The sequence below is a fragment of the Macrotis lagotis genome, chromosome 7, assembly GCF_037893015.1.
Source record: "Macrotis lagotis isolate mMagLag1 chromosome 7, bilby.v1.9.chrom.fasta, whole genome shotgun sequence".
Classification (NCBI taxonomy): Eukaryota; Metazoa; Chordata; class Mammalia; order Peramelemorphia; family Peramelidae; genus Macrotis; species Macrotis lagotis.
In genome coordinates this window covers 185,612,836-185,637,370 of record NC_133664.1, presented here as the reverse complement: position 1 = coordinate 185,637,370, position 24,535 = coordinate 185,612,836, and the positions used below count along the sequence as shown (strand labels likewise).

At 37.3% G+C, this 24,535-nt stretch overlaps 1 long non-coding RNA gene across 5 annotated transcripts in view; it reads left to right on the top strand.

Moving 5' to 3' along the window:
- The window catches only part of LOC141493213 (uncharacterized), a 186,931-nt gene that overhangs the window by 7,411 nt on the left and 154,985 nt on the right, over positions 1-24,535 (top strand). For 3 of the 5 annotated variants that reach the window (XR_012470154.1, XR_012470153.1, XR_012470150.1), the window contains exons 2-3: positions 13,237-13,374; positions 17,724-17,923. This is a non-coding gene — a long non-coding RNA (uncharacterized LOC141493213). The remainder of the gene's footprint in view (positions 1-13,236; positions 13,375-17,723; positions 17,924-24,535) is intronic. The other 2 variants (XR_012470152.1, XR_012470151.1) reach the window with 1 other exon arrangement.

Below are 24,535 nucleotides of genomic sequence, written 5' to 3'. Positions count from 1 at the left end.
AGAGGAGTCAAATATACAGATTTCCTATAAATCTTTCATTCATGAATTATTTTGTCCATGTTATTCACATATTATTCAATAAACCTTCTAGTTAGATCAGATGAGTTTGAACCTCTATCTCTCTTGAAATCTTTAAATTTTTTTTATCATATATTAGTCCATAACAGAAAAGCTTTCTCCACAGTGCACAATACATTTTATGAAATCAGTGGTGAGCATAAAGGAAGAGCCATTTGGGACAGTGTTGTATGACTCCAGTAGGTAGTTGATGACTTCAGGATAGAATTGTTCTCCCATCTATGAAGCATCAGTAAGAGCCATCAGAACAGAATCAACCACCTAAGATACATTTAGAAAAAAACAGCCCAGAGCTCAATACATTGAGGTCTAATTCTTTTCACTTTTTACATAGTAATGAATAGACTAGGATAAAAAAATCATAATTTGAAAGGAAAAAAGTCTGAGGAAAATTTTGAAATAAAAAGGGGAAAACTGTTATTTAATACAAAGAAGAGACTGGCTCTTGAATTTTTAAAATGTGAACGAAATGTGCCAATGAATATGTGCCAAGTATTTCTGATTCATCTTGTTTATTTCAATAATTTAAAAGATCTGTTATTCCTTCACAGTGAATATTCACTCTTTCAATGCAAATGATAATGCCTTTGTATCTTAGTGGATAGTTTCATGGGTCACTGTGGCCAAAAAAATCATCTGGTAGTTGACCTTCTGGTGACAAGGTTTTTCTGAATTTAGTTTCATAGAGTTTGTCTTTGAGCTCACTCAAAACCTTCCCAGCTTAGACATATCTTTTACAGTTTATATTCCACTAGTATTGATTCTAAGAACCTAAACACATTACTGAGTCAATGGAAAAGGACCTTAGTAGAGATATAATCATCTAATATGTAAGTTATGTACATTAACCTTGGATACTGTCATAGATTAGTCATAGATCATTAGAGCTAGAAGGGGCCTTTATAGTATATGCAGCCAACCCGTTTATGAGGATATTAATTTAAACCTTTATTTCTAATACTTTCATCCCATCATGCATGATGTAAAATTACACTACCTTTTTTTTAGCTTGGCTAACATCCATGCTGCTCTTGGTTCTGAAGTGGGAAAAGACAAAATCATCTCCTAAAACAGTGAAAACCCCTAGATCAATCTTACTTGTATCTTTTTATTGAATTTAAGGCAATGGTGTTAAATGACTTGCCCAAGGTCACACAGCTAGGTAATTATTACATGTCTGAGACCAGATTTGAACACCGGTCCTCCTGACTCCAGGGTGGTTACTCTATTCATTGTGATACCTAGCTGCCCCAATCTTACTTGTATCTTAAGGTTTATTTAAGGGAGAATCTTTCTGGAATTTGTAACACCAATAACAATAACAACAAATTCCCATGACCTGAAAAATTTCTCTACCTATATACTTTATGACCCTATATTCACCCACTTTGCTCACTTAGTATCAGATTGGCTCATAATCCACTTCATAGGCAACCTCTGCCACAAGAAATAGTTAACATATTTTTTTTTGGTTTTGTTTTAAACATGCCCAAGGTACAATTCAGAAAGATTTTGCCTTGAAGCAGAACAGAAAAGGTATGCATTATTTAGTATCAAATACCCAAGGCTCGATATATAAAAATCCATGCAAGCACTTCAAACAAAAATAAAAACAGATGTAGGTGCAATGTTTTGGGTCTGGCTTCCTATTTTGCCACTGGGCAGAAACAACTGATTTTTCACCACAACAATGATTTGAATAATTTGAACGGAGTAGTCAAAGATTCTATCAACAAAGAAGAGTTAGGAGGGACTTTAGTGGTCAATCTAACTGCCTTATTTTACAAATGACAAAACTAAGGCTTACAAAGCTCATAAATGATTTGCTTACCTTCAGAATTGTAAAATCAGGACCAGAACAAATGAATCTTGACCTTCATTTCAGTATTCAGTGAGAGATGCTGCTGTATGGTGGAATGCTGGAGAAGAGGGGAGGGGTGTACTGAGCATCAAGGAAGAGCCTAGTATGATGAACAAAGCACTAATATGAGGAAGATTTGGGTTCAAATCCTTCCTCTGATACTTTCCAGTTATCTACTGAAGTCACTTCACTTCTATGAAGTTTATCCCTAAAATGGGGATTATAATTGTAAAACCAAGAGGAATTGGCCTCATAGGAGGCAGTATCTAGCTCCTGGCTTGGAGTGAAAAGAACTGAGGAAGACCTGGTCAGGAAGACCACATACAACTTGACAAGTCACTTAACCCTATTTGCCTCAGTTTCCTCATCTATAAAAGGAGTTAGAAAAGGAAATGGAAAACTACTTCAGTATTTTTGCCAAGAAAACTCCAAATGTGGATACAGAGTTAGACATGCCTGAACATCAACAATAATAAAAATCTAAATTATTATTCTTTTCCTTGATACCTCAATGCTACATATAAAATTTTTTTTTGTTTTTTGTTTTTGGCAAGGCAATGGAGTTAAGGCCAAGGTCACAGAGCTGAGTAAGTGTTAAGTTTCTGAGGTTGAAGTTGAACTCAGATCCTCCTGTTTCCAGAGCTGGTGCTTTATCCACTGCGCCATCTAGCTGTTCCAAAATAATTCTTTATGAAGGAGCAGAGAGAAGATGATCTTTCCCTTCCTGTGAGATGAGTTGTTTTCATTATTTGGTATATATCAGACAAATATGGATTAAGCCATCTTTAGATGGAGCTCAAGGACAGATCTCTATTCTGTCACACTGCCTTGTTTCAACTCTACTGACAAGATGGATGCCCCTCCTGGGATAAACTTATCACTTTTTTTTCCTTCAGTTTTTGCAAGGCAATGGGGTTAAGTGGCTTACCCAAGCCACACAGCTAGATAATTATTAAGTGTCTGGGGTCAGATTTGTACTCAGGTACTCCTAACTCCAGGGCCCATGCTCTATCCACTGTGCCATCTAGCCACCTATAAGCTCATCACTTCTAAACTGACCACTATGCTATTCGGGTTGTGATTGTCACTGCTTTCCCTCCACCTCCTCCTCTCCTCTATAATTGGAAGGCTGAAGGGTTGAGAGCCAAATTCCTCCTAATGCCTTTCTTTATAGAGACAGAAACTGCACTTTTGCTCATTCATCTAAGCAATCTGCTGATCTTCCTGATTTCAACTCTACTGACAAGATAGTCAGTACCCCCTTTTTTCTCCCCTCCACCACTTTCCTGTCTCCCTTTACTTGTTGTCTTCCCTCCTTGTCTCCCAATACATTGTAGGTTACTTGAAGATAGGATCTCTCTCTCTCTCTCTCTCTCTCTCTCTCTCTCTCTCTCTCTCTCTCTCTCTCTCTCTCTCTCTCTCCCTCCCTCTCCTCCCTCCCCCTTTCTCTCTCCTTCTCCTCCCTCCCTTCTCTCTCTCTCTCTCTCTCTCTCTCTCTCTCTCTCTCTCTCTCTCTCTTTCTCAAATAAATTTTATCTGCAGTGCTGAGTAAGCATAGTTCTTAGTTCATGGTAAACAATAAATATTTATTAAATTGGGTTAGATTTAGTGGATCTTTTTTTTTTCAATAAAGAGAGCCTGAAGCTGCAGCCCAGAGCTGTCCTTTTGATATCACAGCAGAGCTCCCTGTATGCTTTCTGTTTTTCTCACTAATCTTTTCTGGTCACTGTGTTCCCTAGGTGATGTTTGTTAAATATCCAGAGCAGTGTGGAATGCTTTTGTATTACTCTCTGCCACCCTCTCATTCTGGTTCCATCTAAGGATTGTTAGACCTTCTATGAAAGGAATTCTTACCCTCACAGTTTATACAGGATGTCCCAAAAGTCCTGGAGCAGTTTAAAGCTACAGAAATTTAAAATTCCTCTAAGACTTTTAGGATATCCTTTAGCTCATATAAATGTAGAGAAATAAAAGCAAGAGAAATAGAATTGACTTCTGCATTGATAATATTCCCCTAAAGGGGAAAACAAGTCACAAAATGTAAACTTTAAAAAAATCCACTAAGTCTTTTTAGAGGCATAGTGAAAAGAACCCTGCCCTTGGAGTCAGGGATCCTAGTTTAAAATCCTGCCTCTGACTCTAATGGTTTGATCTCAAGCAAGTCATAAGTTTCTTTCTATAAGAGAAATTTGGAGCAGATGATCTCTGAAGATGCTGAAGGTAAAGATGTTGGTCACCTTAATTTCTTACAAACTAATCAGCATTAACTAAATATTGCCTCTTCAACATCTCATTGAAACTGTTACACTTTGAGAGCTGATGTAACTATGTTGATATTTGTTCATTTATTAGTAATTAGAATAGCAAATAGTTGATTATAGTTAATGAGCCATTAATATAAAATGAATTTAAAATGTTAAATTATCTAAATTTATATAATTATAAATAAATTATATATAAACAAATTATATATAAATAAATATATATAAATAAATTATATATAAATTATATATAAATATATATATTTAATATATAAATTATATATAAATTATATATAAATATATATTATATATAAATTATATATAAATAAATTATAAATAAAATTATATAAATTATATAAATTTAAGACTAAATAAACTAAATCTTTCCACTAACAACAACAACAGAAACCCCTTACTAATAATGCCTGAAACAGTGATTGACTTTGTAAAGTTCATTGATTGCATGAGAAAATAGAAGGTTATGGTATTTCCTTTGATCCTTTGGAAGGTAGATGCTAGTATTATACCCATTTTAGAGTTGAGCAAATAGAGGTTACATGACATAACTGACTCAAGTTTATAAAGCTGCTATGTATTTGAGAATGGAATAGAATTCAAATCTTCCTGACACTAGATTCAGTATTCTACCCACTGAGCTACTAGTTTTACTATATGAGCCAGTCTATGCTTTTTTATTGGAGAACACAAAGTATCTCTGATATTTGATGGAAAGATGTGGACATGAAAAGTTACCTTAAAAATTAGATAATTTCTATTTTCAAATGATTTCTTTTCAAGCAGAAAATGTTGATTTTAGTTGAAAATAACATGACTCAGTAAAAGCATTCACAGGTTAGTAATTCTCATGTATATGAATTCTCAGAAAGAACTCATTACCAGGCAGAACAACAGGATTCAAGAATGAAAAAGTAGAAGGGAATCTGGACATTATCAAAACTAATCATCTCTTTTTAGATGAGGAAATGAAGGCTCAGGGAGGTAAAATGGTTTGCCTAAAATCATATCAGATAGGGCAGCTAGGTGGTGCATTGTATAGAGCACTGGACCTGGAGTCAGGAAGATCTGAGTTCAAATTTGACCTCAGACACTTAATAATTGCCTAGCTGCATGACTTTGGGCAAGTCACTTAACCCCATTGCCTTAAATAAATAAACTTTAAAAAAAATCATATCAGATATAAAGTAGCAGAGTAGATGACTTCACTGGCCCAGGTCATCTTATTCTAAATCTAGTGTTCTTTCATCACTCTTCAATGCTTCTGGATATTGGAATCATAGAATTTCAAGAGTGAGAAGGGACTTGAGGGTTCATCAAGTCCAACCCCCTAGCCTGAATCCTTCTGTAGGATAATATTAACTCATTTTTATATGCATTTTGGGCAGCCAGGTACCTGACCTGGAGTCAGACTGATTCGTCTTAGTGATTTCAAATCTGGCCTCAGACTCTTTCTAGCTGTGTGACCTTGGGCAAATCACTTCCCCAATTTTCCTGTTTCCCATTCCATGAAAAGAGTTGGAGAAAGAAATGGCCAACAACTCTAGTATCTCTGTCATGAAAATTTCAAATGGGGTCACAAAGACTTGGACACAATTGCAATGATTGAATAATAACAAGATACACACTTTGAGATTTAAAAAGCATTTTTCTCATAAATAACCTTTTGGAGAATAGTACCAGTATCCTCTTTTTTATAGATGGGGAAACCAAGACTTTAAGAAACTAGAAGACTTACGTATAGTCAAAACAATTATAAAATTTCAAAGTCAATATTTAAAATTTATTCTCTTGGCTCTAATTCCAACTATTCCATTTTGTCCACAGTTCAATTCAATATGAAACTCTCCTGTATGGGGCCCTCCTTTCTTTTTAAGGGGCACATTCCATTTTTGGACAGCTCTAATTATACAAAAATGAACACTTGGTTGCAAGGTGGCACAATAGATAGAGAGCCTATCCTAGAATTGGGTGGACCCAAGTTCAAATTTAGCCTCAGACTCTTACTAGCTGTGTGATCCTGGTCAAGACACATGATTCTGATTGCTTCAACCAAAAATTAGGTAAATAAATAAAATGAGCACCAGTGCAGTTTGGTTGATTTAAATAGGGAAATTAGCCAAAGTCTAGTGCCAGCTCAAAGAACTATATATTGCTTATTGTGTTAAGTATATTGAAATACCAGAATCTTCTTCAACTTTCCTTTCTCAGACATGAGCAAAAGATGTCTATCTCTTTCTCTCTAGTTACACTAGCCAAGAGAATGTAAGAAAAAAGCTGATCATCCATCCTCTTTGAGGAAAATTTCATATTCCTCTCAATAAATACAAATTTTAGAAATATTTAGATCCAGGTTCACCATTCACGCCTTCATTGCAGGAATTCATACAGACATTCAATATATGGCAGTTGGATGGTACAGAATGAAAGACTTGGAAAAAGGCAAACCCGAGTTCAAATCCAGCCTCGGACATTTACCAGCTGTGTGACTTTGGGCAGTGTCTCAGTTTCCTCAACTGTAAAAAAAAAAAACCCCAACAATAATTCTACCTACTTCCCAGGATGTTTATGAGGATCAAATATTTGTAAAGAATTTATCAGAGTGTTTGACTCATAGTAATTGGTATATAAATAAAACATTATTTTACATATATTCAACATATATTGATTGAGAATCCTTGATGTGTAATTGATCATAGGAATCTCATATACTAGGTCAACTTGTCTAAATGATAAAGATTGGGAACTGGGATTAAATTTAGACTTTTTTCTTGGGCTTTAACCTAGGACAGATTGCTCCTATTGGTTACACCTTTGAAGCTCTCAGTGTTTGTGGAATGAATTCACAGTTAGGCCTTAGCATATATTGTTATTTTTCATTTGTGACCCCATTTGGGATTTTCTTTTTTTTTTTAGTAGGATTTTCTTGATAAAAATTCTGGAGTGGTTTGTCATTTCCTCCTCCAGTTCATTTTACAGATAGGGAAACTGATACCCACAGGGTTAAGTGTCTTTGCCCAGGGTCAAACAGCTAATAAATGTTTAAGGCTAGATTTGAACTCAGAAAGGCTTGGCACTCTAGCCACTATGCTCCATCAGCATATCTAGCTAGCATTTACATAGAATTGTAAGGTTTCTAGAGCATTTCATTTCCATAACAGAGTATTATACTTTTTGACTCTCACAACAACCCTGTGTGATAGGGGCTATGGTAATCCTCATTTCACAGAGAAGGAGAGTGAGACTGAATGAAGTTAAATGAATGTAAGTGAGGCAGGATTTGAAATCAAATCTTCCTGACTCCAAAGTCCAGCACTTATCCAATATCTTTATAGGATACATATAGGAAGAGATGACAGAGAGATTCTTCTCCATCCCAAGGAGATTCCTGACTTACAGACTTCTCTATATAGCTTTCGGTCATGTGATGTTTCTTGCTTTCAGTACTTGTTTGGATGGAAACAATTCTCACAAAACAGTTGCTAAGGAGAGATAGCAATGTCCCCTCCATCTCCACACATGTATTCTAGGCTGCTTTATGATGTTAAACAGTCGCTTTCAAATGTGGTGCTGACAGCTCACCCTGCTCCTGAACTGTTACTGGGGTGGGGGGAGCAGCCTGGGTTGCCTGGTCTCTCTGGCCCCAACAGATTGGATTTCAAAGCACCCAGTATCTACCCTTCTCCAGATCCCAGGACTCCCCTGTCCCTTTAGTGATTGGACGTCTAGAGCTCCCACAGCATAACAAACTCCTCAAAGCATGGTGATTCAGCTCTTTTCTTCTCTCTTGGATACCCACCCCTGGATAATAGGAAAGAGAGAAAACAGATGCACAATCCAAAATCCATTTACATTTGGCTTTGGAAAATGTTTTTAATTTATGCTCCTCATCTAGGAATTCAGGATAGCTCCAAGAAGATGGGGAAACCACAGAGCAGACAATCCAGTTTACCTATCTTGTCTCCCATCAAATAACTTCTCCCCAGCTCTCCAGGCAAGCAGAGAATGGCTTTGTGACCTTTCAGAAGATTGCAAAGGACTGGCCTTAAGCAAAGCTGGGCTAGCAAGGAAAACAGACTGGTTCCTACCACTCCCTAGGGCAGGGAGGTAATTGTTTTGGCTTTAAGAGTCTCCTCTGCAGTTTCTCTCTGACTGAGCTAGAGTAAACAAAAGTCCAATTCGTGTCAACAAAGTCCTTAGGCAGGGTGGTTACAGAGTCCAAAGGAACTTGAAAGCAAGGTTTGCCTTGAAAATTGAAATACAGAGAATCCCCCCCCCCCCCCATAATGGGAATCTGACTGCTAGGGCTAACGGGGAGTCAATCACTGTAAATACCACTTATAGAAATGCATCCTGATGATTAGCATGGCTTCCTAAGTCTTTTCAAGAGTCTCTGGAAAGAGTGTCAACCAGAATAAGGTGACTCAGTCTGCAGTCATAACTAATAAATGACTGCCTTTCTGGCAAACTTGGTTTTAATTAATTTAGTAATTTAAAGGAGGGGGAAAAAGTTGGTGGATGATGGAAACAATGGGTTGAACATTTTCTTTGGGCAAATGTTATATGATGTTGTTTTCTCTTTGCTTTTAGATGGTGTAACAAATATTTTATTGAGTCTATTTTTTTGCAAGGATAAAGAGATCCCTTCAAAATTGTAAATAACATCTGCTTGTCACTGGAAAAAAAGGCTTTTGCCAGAATTAACGGGGTCTCCTGGCCTGAGAGAGATCAAGTTGGGTTTATCAGTAAGATGTTCCAAGTTATCTTGACTTAAAGGAAATAACAGATTCTGGGAAGAGGGTTGTGTGCCAGGAAGCCCCTGCATCCCAAATGCTAGTTGGTGTATTCCTTGCCCTGAGTTTGCTTCAGGTTTACTAAAAGATGGTAAACCTTCTCAGATCAAGGAGTAGACTTGTTTTGGGGATACTCAATTATAGAAGACTGATCTGAATGATTCCAAGGGCATCAACAGTTTGATAGCATTGGAAGCCTGGGACAGCACAGCCTTGAAGGATGGGATGTGGGAGAGCAGACCTTTATCAGCTCTATCATCTGAGCACTACTTCCTAGTATAAACTCCTTTTTAGCAAAGAATTGCAAGAGAACTCATTTTTGAGCTCTTAGGCAGGTACAGATTTATTGCTGAATTTATTGGGTTTTTAAGTAGGAAAAAGTAAAAGAATTCCTTGGGAGCTAGGAAAGGTCATTTGTCTCATCAAAACCCTGCACTTTTATAGTACACTGTGTCCTTCTGAGATTTTTCTAATTCTTGTTTTATAATTTTAGCATTGGGTCTTGACAACATTCTTTTTCATTTTCTTTTTCTAAAAAACCATTTTAGACAAGTTCAAAAGGCGACTATATTCACTAAAAAACATCATTTGATTGGGGGTTGGAGAACAAATTGTATCGTAAGGGATAGAACCCAGTCTGGGAATCAGGAAGACCTGAATCATGATTCAGACACTTATTGGCCTGTGGTTCAGGACAAGTCCCTTAATCTTTCTTTGCCTCAGTTAAATAGGGATAATACTACTTTCATCATAGGGTTGCTGTGAATAGCAGATGAGATAATATAAAACACTTTGTAAGCCTTGAAGAACTAAATGAATGTTGGCTATATTATTAAATTTCTAACATCTTAAAATACCTAACTTTTTCCAGAGCTCTGAACAATGCTGCTTCCTACATGATCTTTCCCTTATACTTCAGCAGCTAATGCTCTTCCTGCCAAATTATCTTGTACTTACTTTGGATATATTTTGCCTTTATTTATATGTATGTATGTTATTTCCTCCTAACTTAAGTTCTTTGAAGGCAAGGATTATTTTGTTCTTCTCTCTGTATGTTTAGTGACTAGGGCATAGTAGATCCTTAATAAATATATATTTATTGATCTAATTATATACATATATATACATATTTTAGAAAAAAGTAACTATAGATACAGTATTTCAATACCTTTAAAGTAATTTGTTGGGAAACCTGACATATATCTTCATAACTTCTCTGGCACAGTATTTACTGGTAGATTCTAATCACTCAAAGTGGTATAGATGGAGATATTTAGGTAGAATATTTTGAATGGAAAACTATGTTGTGTTGGTTTTGGGGTTGATATCAAAATGATAGTTCATCTCAGTCTGTTTTTCTTGGGACATTCACATAATCTTCCACATTAGGAAGTGATTAATAAATGCTTGTTGAATAGAAGGCATCATTTATCTTCAGATTATATGCAACAACTGATGATGTTGTAAGGGGACTAGCGTGAAAGGGAGAGAGAAAAGAAGAGGAAAGGAGGTAAGTAGATCTGTCCCAAGTTCACTCACTGCAAAGTAGATTTAGTTATCTAGTCTCTGCTTGAAAGTCTCCAAAGAGGAGTCCATGGTTATTAGTTTTGTCTTCATATTTTCATGAAAACCTAACTGATGCCTGGGTAGGGGGAAAAGACAGGTTAGTAGCTAGGGTTTTAATGCTAATTTTGTCTTGGTTCCTTCTCCTTCCAACATGGAATAATAAATATTCATAATCTTTGATACAGTTTACCTTTTAGACTGTGTCTTCAAAAATCATGATAGATATGGGCACCAAAACTAGGAGGGGAGAGAGGAAGGCAGTCATTCCAGTAGGAGTTCCAAAAAAAAAAAAGATAAAGCCATGATTGATCTCATCTTAGAGCCTATCCTTATCCCTTTCCCACCAAAGACTTAGACTATGGAAGGTACACTATACTCTGATAGGTAAGTTTTTGTCTCATCTTGCCAGGCACCAGACCTACCCAATGCTTTCTAGCCATCTCTACATCAAGCCATCATTAATGTATTCCTCTCCTTCCCTTTTCCGGCCATTTTCCACCCACCTCCTGAACCATATCTGGCCACTGGACTCAGATGACTCCAGAGGAAAAACTGAGGCTGGTAACTTGGCACAGCCATCCCTTATTCAAATTTAATTCAGGTGTGTCATGGCATCATCTCCCTGATGTCATGGACTTCTTCAAGAATGAAGGACAAACAACCACAATATTAGAATGTAAATTCTTTAGGGTAAGAAAGTACTGTCTCACTTTAATTTGTCCATATCTAGTATACAGTATGAACTTAATAAATGCTTACTCTTTCTTATAACTTTTTAAAATTTATCTATTTATCTTCAAATTGTTTGTTTTCTGGTTAGCTGGCTATGTCTATCTATCCATAAGGCTGGGCTACTTTCAGATTTGCTACTTGAAAAGGGCAAAGACGAAGCTAGATTTTATTACTTAAAAGACTACCTCACTGCCCTGTTTCCTAGTTGCTCACTTGCATAAGACTAATAGGAAGACTTTAGATTAGAAACTGTGTTTTATGATTAGTGGGCAAAAATTATTGGTTGATTGCCATAAGTGAGAGTGAGCTTTTTCACTGAGGGGACTTAGACCTAAAGCAAGAAGATGAGTTAAAGAAAAGACCTCTAAGCTTTGTAGAAGAGAAGATATAACTCGTTGCACTAACAACTACTTCCTGGGAAATGGAAATTTCTCTGCACCTAAACAAGGGGGAAGAACTAGAAATGCAAATCCCAGGCTAAGGAGCCAGCCTTTCTCAAAGAGCATGATCTTGTTAGTGCAGTGATTCAATCCAGGAGAAAAATGTAACAGAGCAGAGCCACCTCATAGTATAAAAGCTGAGTTGGATTAATATGGCCATAGAACAAGCCTGCCCAATGGTTGAACCCTCTTTCCAAATCAGACATCATATTCATCAATGGACTTCAGTGAGGACAGACCCTGAGAAGAGAAAAAGAAGAGGCATCAAGGCTCTAATTTAAGTGGTTATGAATGGTCTTAAAACAACCTGTGTTTCCTACGCATGTGTCACTACCATTTAAGTTTGTATCCATTTTCCCTAAAAGTGTGTGTGTGTGTGTGTGTGTATTTGGGAGGGACCATGCTTCTGGTTGAAGTAGCTAGGTAGTACAGTGGCTAGAGGGTCAGGTCTGGCAGGAAGATCTGACTTCAAATTTAATCTCAGACACTGAATCTGGGCAAGTCACTTAATCCTGTTTGCCTTGGTTTCCTTATCTATAAAATGGGCTGGAGAAGGAAAAGACAAACCACTCCAGTATCTTTGTCAATATTATCTCAAATAGAGAGTCAAAGGAGATTGAAACAATTAAATAATAACCACAGACTTGCCAAAAATCACCAGTTTTGTAACTAATTAGTTTTGTGATAAAACATTTACTACCTGCCTAGGTTCTTATTCAATTTTCTATGTATTTTATTTTATTTTTTTTGTCTTTCTTCTTTTAAATTTATTTTTTTAATTCTCATTTTGTACAAATGTTTTTTTTTACATTAATAAAATATTCTTGTTTACAAGTAAACAAAATACCCCTCCTCCTCCCCCATGAATATAGATAGACTTGTTTGGGCGAAAAAAGTAAAGGGGAGAGGAAACAAATTAAAATAAAAAAAATAATAATACTAATAATTGTAGGTATGGCCAGGTGGCGCAATGGACAAAGCAACAGCCCTGTAGCCACGAGCACCCGAGTCCACATCCAGCCTCATAAACCCAACAATCACCCAGCTGTGTGACATGCAAGCCACCCGATCCTCACTGCCCTGCAAAAACCAAAAAAAAAGAAAGAAAAAAAAGACCCAAAATAAAATAAAATAGTAATAATAGTAGGGGTGGCTGGGTGGCTGACAGAGCATTGGCCCTTGGGCCAGGAGCACCTGGGTCCAAATCCAGCCCCAGACACCCAAAGATCACCCCGCTATGTGGCCCCAGGCAGGCCATCCAGCCCTACTTGCCCTGCACCCTCCCCCAAATATTCATAACAAAAAATGTGCTTGAGTCTTTGTTCCAACACCAACAACTCTGTCATGGATGGATCTCATTCTTTATGATAAGTCCATCACAAAAGTTATTTCCATATTTTTCCACCATTGCCATTGCTGATTGCAACTCCCTCCTTTCTTATTTCTCCACTACCATGTACTCTATTTTCTCTCTCCTTTCTCTGCTGTAGGGTAGCTGAGTGGCACAGCAGACAGATCCCTGGTCCCAGGGCCAAGAAGCCCTGAGCCCCCATACCACCCCTTAGGCCCAGAATCCACGTGGCCCTGTGGTCCTGGGCAGGCCTTCCATTCCCAGCCCCTTGCACGAGGTAAGAAAGAAAATGTGTTATATCTGGCCACTCTCCCCCCATGGTCCATCCTCTCCTCCTTTATTCACATGCCCACCCCTTCCCCCTGCTCCCCCCTCCTTCTTACTCCAGATGTCTATACCCCATTGAGTATATTTGCTGTTTCCTCTCCTAGCCATCTCTGATGAGAGCAAAGTTTCCCTCATTCCCCCTTGCCTCCCCCCTTCCATATCATTACAATAGCTCATTGTAATTAAAAAAAATCTTATGTGAAATATCTTGGACTATTCCCCCTCTCCTTTTTCTTTCTCCCATTCCATTTCCCTTTTTTTTTTCTATTAACTCCATTTTACTCCATTTCTATTGACTCCATATTTTATCTTCGAATTCAGCTTTCTCCTGTGCTTCAACTATAAAAGCTCTCTCTACCTGCTCTATTAACTGAGAAGGTTCATATGAGTATTATCAGTGTCATTTTTCTATGCAGGAATACATGCAGTTCATCCTCATTAAGTCCCTCATATTTCCCCCCTCTCCTCCAATCTCCATGCTTCACCTGAGTCCTGTATCTGAAGATCAAACCTTCTGTTCAGCTCTGGCCATTCCAAAAGGAACCTTTGAAATTCCCCTGGTTCATTGAAAGTCCATCTTTTTCCCTGGAAGAGGACATTCAGCCTTGCTGGGTAGTTCATTCTTGGCTGCATTCTAAGCTCTCTTGCCTTCCGGTATATTGTATTCCAAACCCCACGAGCTTCCAATGTAGCTGCTGCTAAGTCCTGTGTGATCCTGACTGCAGCTCCACGATATTTGAACTGTGTCCTTCTGGCTGCTTGTAATATTTTCTCTTTGACTTGGGAGTTCTGGAACTTGGCTATAATATTCCTAGGGGTTGGTTTTTTGGCATCTCTTTCTCTGGGGGATCGGTGGATTCTCTCCATTTCTATTTGCCCTCTGCTTCTAGAATATCAGGGCAATTTTCCTGTAGTAATTCTTTGAAAATGATGTCAAGGCTCTTTTCCTGATCATGACTTTCAGGTATTCCAATAATTTTTAAATTATCTTTCCTAAGTCTGTTTTCCATATCAGTTGTTTTTTCAATGAGATATTTCACCTTTTCTTCTAATTTTTCATTTTTTTGGTTTTGAAGTATTGATTCCTGATTTCTGTTAAATTCATCAATCTCCCTGAATTCTATTCTTTGTCTGAAGGATTTGTTCTCCTCAGAGAGTTTTCTTATCTCTTTTTCCATCTGGCCAATTTTGCTTTTGAAAGCATTCTTCTCCTCAATAACTTTTTGAACTGTTCTATCCATTTGACCTAAGCTGGTTTTTAGCATGCTATTTTCTTCAGCATTTTTTTGGATTTCCTTGACTAAGCTGCTGACTTCATTTTCATGTTTTTCCTGCATCTCTCTCCTTTCTTTTCCCAGTTTTTCTTCCAACTCCCTCATTTGATTTTCAAAGTCTTTTTTGAGCTCTATCATAGCCTGAGCCCAATTACTGTTTTTCTTGGAGTCTTTAGATGCAGGAGCTTGTGCTTCCTCATCTTCAGACTGAGTATTTTGGTCCTTCTTAGGCTCATTTGCAAAATATTTCTCAATAGTCTTCTTTTTGTTTCTCTGCTTGCTCATTTTCCCAGCCTGGGTTTGGGGTGTTTCTTGAGCTTTTGGGACACTCCCACTAGGGTCTCAGTGTGTGAAGTTCTGTCCTCCCTCCTGGTCTTTGAATGACCATAAGCGCCCCCCTCTACCAAGGGGCTGATGTGGGGGGGGGGGCTGCTGTTCTATGGGGGGGTCTAGACTGTGGTCAGGATCTGAATGTGGTCAGAGCCCCAGAGTCCTGTTTTAGGGGCAGAGGACAGAGCTAGGCAGTCTCTCTTCACTCCCCTCCCTCAGCTCAATGGGCTCATGCCCTGGGGGCTCCTGCTTATGGCTCCGCCAGCTTCTGTTTCCTGGATCAGGGCTGGAGAAAGATGATGCTGCTTGCTGTGTGCCCTGAGGGCTGGGCTCCATGTGCTCGCTCTGGCAGAGGTCCCCCACTGTTCCCCCACTTTGTGCCCAGTGCTCCTCGGGGTGCAGCTCAGGAGACTCCCCCCGCTGCTGTGAGCTAAGACTCTCAGCGCCCTGGGGCTGCCTCCAGGAGGCTGAAGTTCTTTTGCTCTGGCAGGCCACCCCTCTGGTGGGCCACCCCTCCAACCCCAGGGAGCAGAGCCATTCTGCTCTTTTCCAGGTTACCTTGAGTTGGAGAACTGCCTCACTGGGTCCCTTTGTGGGTTCTGTCTCTCGAAAGTTTAGTTAGAGTCCTTAGCTGATGAGTTTTATGAGAGTGCCTAAGACTCGATCCCCTCTTGTCACCATCTTGGCTCCACCCCTCGATCTGCTGCATTTTTTAGGGTTGTCTGCCTAGGTTCTTATTAAAAAAATATGTATTCAAGATATCTTCCTTCTCTAGGTCCCAAAACCTTAGAACAAACTCAGAGATGAAGTCTATGAATAAATTTAAAAAATATTACTCATCTTTACATTTTTCTTTTAATCTATTGCCATATGATTTGTGGTCATTCATACATTGATGACTTACTATAATTCATTTGAAGAGACTTTAGTTTATACTGCTTCATAGTAATAGGCCCTATGATGATTCATCACATTAAAATGAATTCCAATTCAATTACTATTTATGGCATATCTCAAAATAACTATTACATGAATAATATATGATGTATAGTAGATAAAGGAGGACAAAATGATGGGTAGGATTCAAAGCGGGAAAAATTATTATCAGATATGGATAGTAAGGGGAAAATCTCTCAAAATACAATGCGCTTCCCCAGTTTCTTGATTTAGAGCATGTACAAACATTCTGTAATTGTTTTTGGTCTCAACTCCATGATATATATATAGTCAAGCTATTGATTGATTATATATCCAGACCTGGGGTTCAATTAAAAGTCACTAACCAACTTCAATGAAGAAGAACCTCATTTCTGCCTAGGCTGATCTGGGGATGAAAAAAAGGCAAGAACTTACCAGAATCCTCAGTAGAAAGAGATTGCAACTATTCTGTCCTGTTTAAGGTGAAGGAATATTGGGACAAATATGACATTGTAAGGTTCAAAATGCCAGAATGGGAACCTAGCAGGTATTGGGGAAACTGAGTCCATGTCAGATCATGGTCAGTCCAACAATGAGGTGCCTAAGAATGTAGAAGGACCTTTAGGATCCAGCCCTACCTTAACTGAAAAGAGGTTTTATCCAGAAACTAAACCATTTTAGGTAGTGAATTTGCTGTGTTAGTTTTCCCAAGGTGCTAAAGTTATGACTTTCAAAATATAATGAAATTTAGGAAGCAGCCTTTGGTGGGACCAATGGTAGACTTAGAAAGTTAAATTTAAGACCCTATCTGAAGAGTTAAGGAGAAAGGGGACCCTTCCCAAGGTGTTTACACTTCTGTTCTTGCTATTTCCTTGTAGTTGGTACCTTTTACAAAAGGTACAATAACAACAAATGAAGTAGCATTTGGGCTTGAAAGAAAGTGTGAGGATTCATTCTGTCAAAGGGCAGAAGGGAAGGAACACAAGTATAGGTAAAAGAATAAACAGATGAAGGCAGCCCAACACTAATTCAGGAGAAACAAGTTGCTCAGTGTCTCTCTCTAAGTTCTTTTTTAGGTTCTAAAATTAAAAGTAATGAGTGGATTTACCTTCAAATCTGGAAGAATTTAAGAGAGTTTGATCAAGGCAATTCCTTCCTGATCATATAATTTTCCAATCAAGCTGATGAGATTGCAGAGTATAGATTTTTGTTTGAAGGTTTCTGAAGGACACTTCCCATGAGTATCCCATTTGCTCTCTGCTCAAAAGATACAGTCTAATGATCAAATCAATGATTTGATAATTGAGCCTCAGCAAAATGGAGTTCAGGGGGAGCTGCATATAAAAGTGAGCTGCTGAATTAGCTCTCTTTCTGTGTCTCTCTGACTCTCTCCCTGTCTTCTACTTTTGTTTCTTTGCCCTCTCTCTCCTTCTCTATTTACCTTTTCCCTTTCTCCTTTGCACATCCCCTGTCCCCATTCTATAGTAATTAATAGCAATTTGTGGGAAGAGCACATGATTGATTGGCATTTACTTTCCTAGATGATCTAATCAAGAAATTCATGTACTGCAAATTTCTATCCTCTATCTTTTTTTTTCCTCTTCTGAACACAAGCCACTACTGGATTGTTATGAAGATCAAATATAATAATGCATTTCCTAGGTGATGTGTTACTCGCTTGATAATCATTTCAGCTGAGTCTGATCCTTTGTGATCCTATTTTGAGGAATTTTCTTGGCAAAGATACTGCTGGATGATTTGCCATTTCCTTCTCCAGCTCATTTTAGAGAAGAAGAAACCGAGGCAGACAGGGTCCCACAATCTGCCCATGATCACACAGCTGGGAAGTGAACCAGAGAGATGAGTCTTATTGACCCCACCTGTGCTGCCTCTTTTGCGTCTCAACTCCATTTCACTGAGGACGACCTGACTCTACCCCTCTCTGCTGGGGGGGGAGTATACTTGCTTTATGTTTGGGTAAGTGTCACTCTCTATGTCCAGACCTGACTCTGACCCTCCCTCTGACCACACAGAGTATTGGTTTTTTTGTACCTGGACCTGTCTTCCTTTGCAGTCTAGACTGGCACTGCATGGCTGATCCACCATAGTTAGTTAATAATCAACACGGATAGGTAGGGAGAGCACCTTGCATTGATTCAGATGAGTGAAGCTTCCTTGCCTTGAATTTCCCACTTATCAAGGGTATGAGTGTCCCCAACTCATTATAGCTGCTCTGTACTCAGGAATCAGGAAGTCTAACCTGAGCTCTTAGGCACCTAGCCAACCAAGTCTCAAAGATGCTTTTAAGGCATTTTTAAGGAAAAACTAACCGAACTCACTAGTCAGGGATTAGGATATTGTACCTATCATAAGAACTAACCAAGATGACATGTATATAATATGTGTCAGAGCTCAATCTTGAACTTTTCTGAATTTAAGTCACTCTCTTTCATTACAAGTTACTATGTGGTATTTTAAGGTTGGTACTCTCACCTAGAGGTAATGGTCCTTCTAGTGAGTAGTCCTCAGGTGCTAAGTTCCTGTGCTGTCATCCCTTGCTTGACTGAAGCTACAGTCAGATTTAGATGAGTTGGGATTTGAGGACAGACATATCACAGGCACTGACTGTTGAAAGAATGTCTATATCAGACCAATGTGGAAGTGAAATTTTAGAGTTATCAATGTTCAACTGATCCTTTTAGAGTTGTTTTTGAGTAGTTTTTGCCTGATACAATTCAATTCTATACAATGTGTTTTTGGTCAGTCAACCCGATAGAACACTGCATTACCAACAATCTACTGGGCATAATCTTTTTCCCCTCCCCAAATTCCCTCTTCTAAACTTCATTGTTACCATAGAGGGAAGGAATAGTCACAACCTAGGTGCCAACCTTAACTCCTCACAATCTTGCACCTCACCTATCCACTCTGTTGTCAATCCTAGGTGAACTTGTTCTGTTGGTCAAAGTGAATATAGTTCATGTTGCATGTACTTGTAATGTGGAATATAGTGTACAACTCTACCTTTACATCCATTTTTGGATGACTATAATGAATGAAAATAATATACATATTTATATGTATGAATACTTTTCCAGCCAAAGCTGCTGGAAGAGTAGGATGATGCTATGCTTTTGATTGTCTTGAGTCCTAGGCAAAAATGAAAAGTTTGAATAGGTACTAATAGGGAACTGTGGAGAATTTTTGAGTGTGAGTGGCATGACAAGATTACATATGGAAGATTAATCATGACAAATACCAAGTGGCAATTGGACAAATGTAATTGTCCAGAATGGAAGTTTCTAAAATTCTTACAGCTCCCTCAAAATTGTATCAATATGTCTGATAGATACTACATCCTTAAAACCAAAATCCCATACAGATGAATAGTTCACATCCTAGTGTTAGGATTCATCTAGTATAGCCTGAAACTTTCAACTATGCAACTATGAGATGCAAATATCCAACAACTTACTTATTATCTCTATTTCTCTGTTCACTGTATTTTAGCTCTGTGCTGGCAAAAATAACAAAGTCTACAATTATGGGCTGTGCAGAATAAATCAAAGACAGAGAAATGAATGGTTTCTGTAAAATATACTAGAAAACACTCTGTAGATGAACTTGAACATCTTTGTTCTGATTGAGGACTTTAAATTATTTTTCTCTTTTAAGATTCTAGACCTTAATATTGTGAGGAACAAGAAAGTTTCAGTTATATTTTGTTCTCAAATTCTTAAGTTTAGTTTTTATACAAACAATGGTAATTGGTATTGTAAATCCTGAGCTTTTAAGAACATATTAAAATGTGTTTTTCTATTTTTGTCATAGATTACTTACCTAAAAAGAGAAATAACATATGTCTTCTGGATCTTTCTTAGAATGATACATATTTATAATGTAATTTGCTACATGTCTCTTTAGGAATATTTTTATATATATTTAGGCTGTTTTAAAATTACATTTACATATTTTCTCCTCAAGCATCTTGTATGGTTTCCTTAAGGGATTATTTTGGTGAATTTTATATACACATATTTACATCAGCTGCTAATATTGGGTTTGTTTATCTGTTCAATCAGAATGACATTTTTCAGGTAACTATTACTATAATTATTGCCTTTCTAAAAAATCATCTAATCAGCATTCAAATATGGATGCAAATAGATATACATATTTCATTAGGTATTGAAATATAGTCATTAGTTATTACATACTTTATAAAGAAAAGTTTCTGGTTTTAGGTAAATAAGAGAACTATAATCATGGAAACTTAGGAATCAATTCTTAAGTATTATAAAAAAGGGAATGGGAAAATTAACTGTCTATTTAGCTAACTCAGGTCCAACTCTCATCTATTTATCTATTTACATATATGTGTATATGCATGTATATCTATATATTTAATGTGAGTATACTTTATATATGAATACATGTGTGTAATGGACATAATGGTGGCAGAAGAAAGAATATGAAAAAATAAAGGTGCCTAGAAAGGAAGTACAAAGAAGAATACCTATTGGTTGACTTAGCAGTTTGTCCTGGTGCCTCATCAACATTCTAGTTACTATTTTATACTCTCCCTTTGACTAGCCTCATTGTGGCAGACAAAGAAGGCTATAGGACAATACTCACCCTTCCTTTATTGAAGTTGCTAAGAACTTATCTCCCAGCTCTGTTTCTCTTTTGTGAAAGTGCTTAGTACAGTGTCTGGATCAGAGAAGGTACCTAATAAATGCTTGCTATTTTATTGATTCCAATATTCTAGAGGAAAAATCCCCACAAATTCATATATCCAAGTTATAATGGCAACAAAGCAGAGGAAATTATTTCCCCCTTCACAAATATTTGTGTGTATAAATATGCTACTAAAAATGTCTATGAATAAGGAGAGAGAGAGAGAGAGAGAGAGAGAGAGAGAGAGAGAGAGAGAGAGAGAGAGAGAAATTGGGTATAGAAATTTATCTTACCTTAGAAGAAAATAAGAGAGGAAAGGGATGAGGGAAAGGGGACAGGGGAAGAGGGATGTAGGTGATAGAAGAGAGGAAAGCTTTTGGGAGACAATAGTCAGATACAACATACTATTGAGGAGGGATAGGGTGAAAGGAGAGAGAATAGAATAAATGGGGTGGGGTGAATAGGATAGAGGGAAATACAGCTAGCAATAGCAACTGTGAGGAAAAAAAATGTTGAAGTAATTTTTCCAACGAACTTATGATAAAGATCCATCCCCAAGACAGATCTGATAGTGTCTGAATACAGATAGAAGCATATTTTCCTCATTTTATTTTTCTTTAGATTTCTCTTCTTGTGGCAGGGAGGAGTTATGTTTACTTTTACAACATGACTGTTGGAGTAATGCACATTTTTAAGCTATAGCAAGTAACTTGCTTTCACAATCAGGGAAGTAGGGTGGGAGGAAGGGAGAGAATTTGAGACTCAAGGTTTTGGAAGTAAATATTGAAACTTGCTTTTTGCATGTAGGTGGGGGGAAAATTTAAAAATAAAAGCAATAAAATTTAAAAAAGAAATAAAGATATATTTATAGATATAGATGAGTATATGTTTATCTAAACATAATTCTCCTATGAGTGAAATAATAATAACAATATTTATATAGTTTAACTTTTTGCAAAATACTTTGCAAATATTATCTTACTTTCCAAGTCCATCTAAAAGAGTTCCCTCCAGAGTTTAACATGAAAATTAAAACCCATCTCTTACATTGTGAAAGAGCAAAATGATGCCATAAGTAGACACTTCCCTTTGGAATCCACTTGAGAGAAAAAGTTTTGGAGTCCAGGGCTAACCATATGCTCTTGGGAATACTTCTAACCATGCAGATGAGGGTTTAACCCACTTGTTCTGATGACTGTACTTGGAATTGGAATTGTTTAATCAGAATGCTAGATTAAGAATTGATGTGTTGTGCTGGCCTCAGAGTCAGGAAGATGGGTTTGGTCACTTGACCCCATTATCTCACAAAAAAAAATTAAAAAGAATGATTAGGAAGAAGGGTTCAAATCCTGTCTTTCACACATAATGACTACTCTGTTGCCCTCAAAGACTCATAGTTACAGAATAGATGCTGGTCTGAATTAGCAAAGGAAGAATATTCTATGTGTATATATGTCTCTACATGTCTCTCCCTTTACAATGTGTGTGTAATCCCAGGGATCATTTCATTGTTCTTTTTGTCTTTATCTTTTCTTTCCATGGCCTGTCATTTGCTTTGATTAATAGATCCCTACACCAATGAAATCACAGGTTTGATTTAAAATAAAACAACAACATCAAAAGAGTGTTGAAATTTCTGCAATAGACACTCCTAGGAGTAGGAAAAAAGTCTTTACTCAAACTTAGCATAAACCTTGCTTAAGTAGTGTATTTTAGTTGTGCAATCCAGATGACAGTCTGAATAATGTCTTCTTCATTTATAGAATTGCAATTTATTTTGACAAGCATTTCACTAGGACCTAAAGGACATGATTTAGCTACAGAATACACCCAGAGGAAGATGGAGAGACCCCTGATTTCAACATGCTTAGTTTCCTTATTCAATAAAACATGTGACCTAAGGAAAACTCCTCTTTCCCTTCAAATAGAAACTGTCTTTTTACCCAGTTTACCCAGTCTAGACTCTATCTATTCTAAATGAAAGCCTGGTCCCTTTGGGCAATAATTATTGATCAAAGTTATCTTAGCTGACCATCCTAAAGCCAACCATTGGGAGTCTGTTGACAATACAACCAGATACTACATTGAATCCCAGATGTAGACTATTCCAGTTTCTCATTTCTTGAACTTCTTCTGACTCAGCATTTACTCAGATGAATAAAATGCAAACACTCAATTTATCCTAATTTTCATTTGATAATAAAAATATTGCAAAATGGGGCACACACCATGTTTCATGCATTTTAATGCCCTAATATTTGTTAACTTGGAATGATAAGACAGATCAAGTTATAGCATCCTACCAAGCTCAAAGCCTGGCCATCTGCTCATTTCTAGCTTTTTTTATTTCTCATTTATTTTACTTCTGCTCTTTAATTGCAACTGGCACTTAGAAGAACTTTTGCTGATGGCAGAATACCTAATCTCCCCTCCCTTTTTTACAGATCAAGTAAATGATTTGATCTCTTAACAAATAAATATCTTATGCAATGAAATTATTTTTATTAATCCATTTCTTATTTTATTTATTAATTCACATTTCACATAGTTTATGCACTTTGTGTGGCTTAAGATTTTCTATCAGAATTTTAAAATATTATCCTTATGCCTTACTTTCCCAGTTCTGCCATTGTCAAATCTCTCAATCATATCCTACCACAGGGCATAATATTAATTTCAGCCTTACTGATCATAAGTTGTCCATTGCTAGCAGTGTTTAAGAAAAACACTAAATGTTGCAGAAGAAATTCATGCATGCAGTATAATGCTATAGCAGTTTGTGGTCAAAGCCAAAGTTTGAATTCCAAGACTGCCTGATTCTATATTAGAGGCAACTGGGTGCAGTTGAACTCCAAGTTAAAAAATCTGAGTTCAAATCTCAAACACATAGGCTTATTGCAAATATTAACATCTCTCTAGAAACCCTTTCCCCTATTCTCTCAGCCAAGGGCTCAATTTCACTTCATGCTCTACTGAAAAAAATGAGACTATTTGCCAAATACTTGATTTCTCCCTATATCCTTATCTCACATCACTTGCCTGGGTGTGAAGGTACCTATCTTCCTTCATTATCCCCTCTTCTACTTCAGTGTTCCAAAAAAGATGACCCTTCTCTGGGCCAAGACAAACTTCACCATATATACCTTTGATCCCATCTTCTCCTGACTTCTCCAGCAAATCTTTCTCACTTTCATCCCTCTTTCCCCTTATTTTAATTTCTCCCTAGCTATAAGCTTCTTCTCAACTTTCCTCAAATATGTGCATTTTTTCCATACATAAAAACTCTGTCTTAATCTGACTATCCCTAAAAACTATTGCCCTATATTTTTCCTCCCCATTCATGGATAAACTTCTCAAGAAAGGATCTACAACTGTTGTCTCTGCTTACTTTTGTTCTACTCTATTTAAAACCTTCAGTTTAGCTTCCAACTTCATTATATGAAAAATCTCTTGTTTTTTTGTCATTCTGATTCTTCTTTTCTCTTGCATTTAACATGCTGACTGTCTTCTCCTTTAGCATGTCTCTAGGTTTTCATGATTCTAGAGTCATTCTCTTTCCATTTGCCTTAATAAAGACTTAGAATAGTTCAGGATGTCAAGATATAGCACAAGAAAAGGGGTAATCTCCCTTTTCTAACATTTGTTACTAGGGGAAAAAACAAAAGAGATACATAGTTCAGAGCAGAACCATGATGTTGGAGAGGAAGAGAAGTGTCTTGCTATCAGGTGACTCATAGTTCTTAATAAACCTTTACATCCCATATTCTCAAAGTCAAGACTTCAAATAAAGGTGAGGCTGCTGAGATTGTTAGTCACAGCCCAAAGTATCAGTTTATGCTCCTAGGAAGAAAACTTATGTAGTTAAAAGACTGAACTCCATTAGACAACACTGCAGCATATGAATGAAGTATA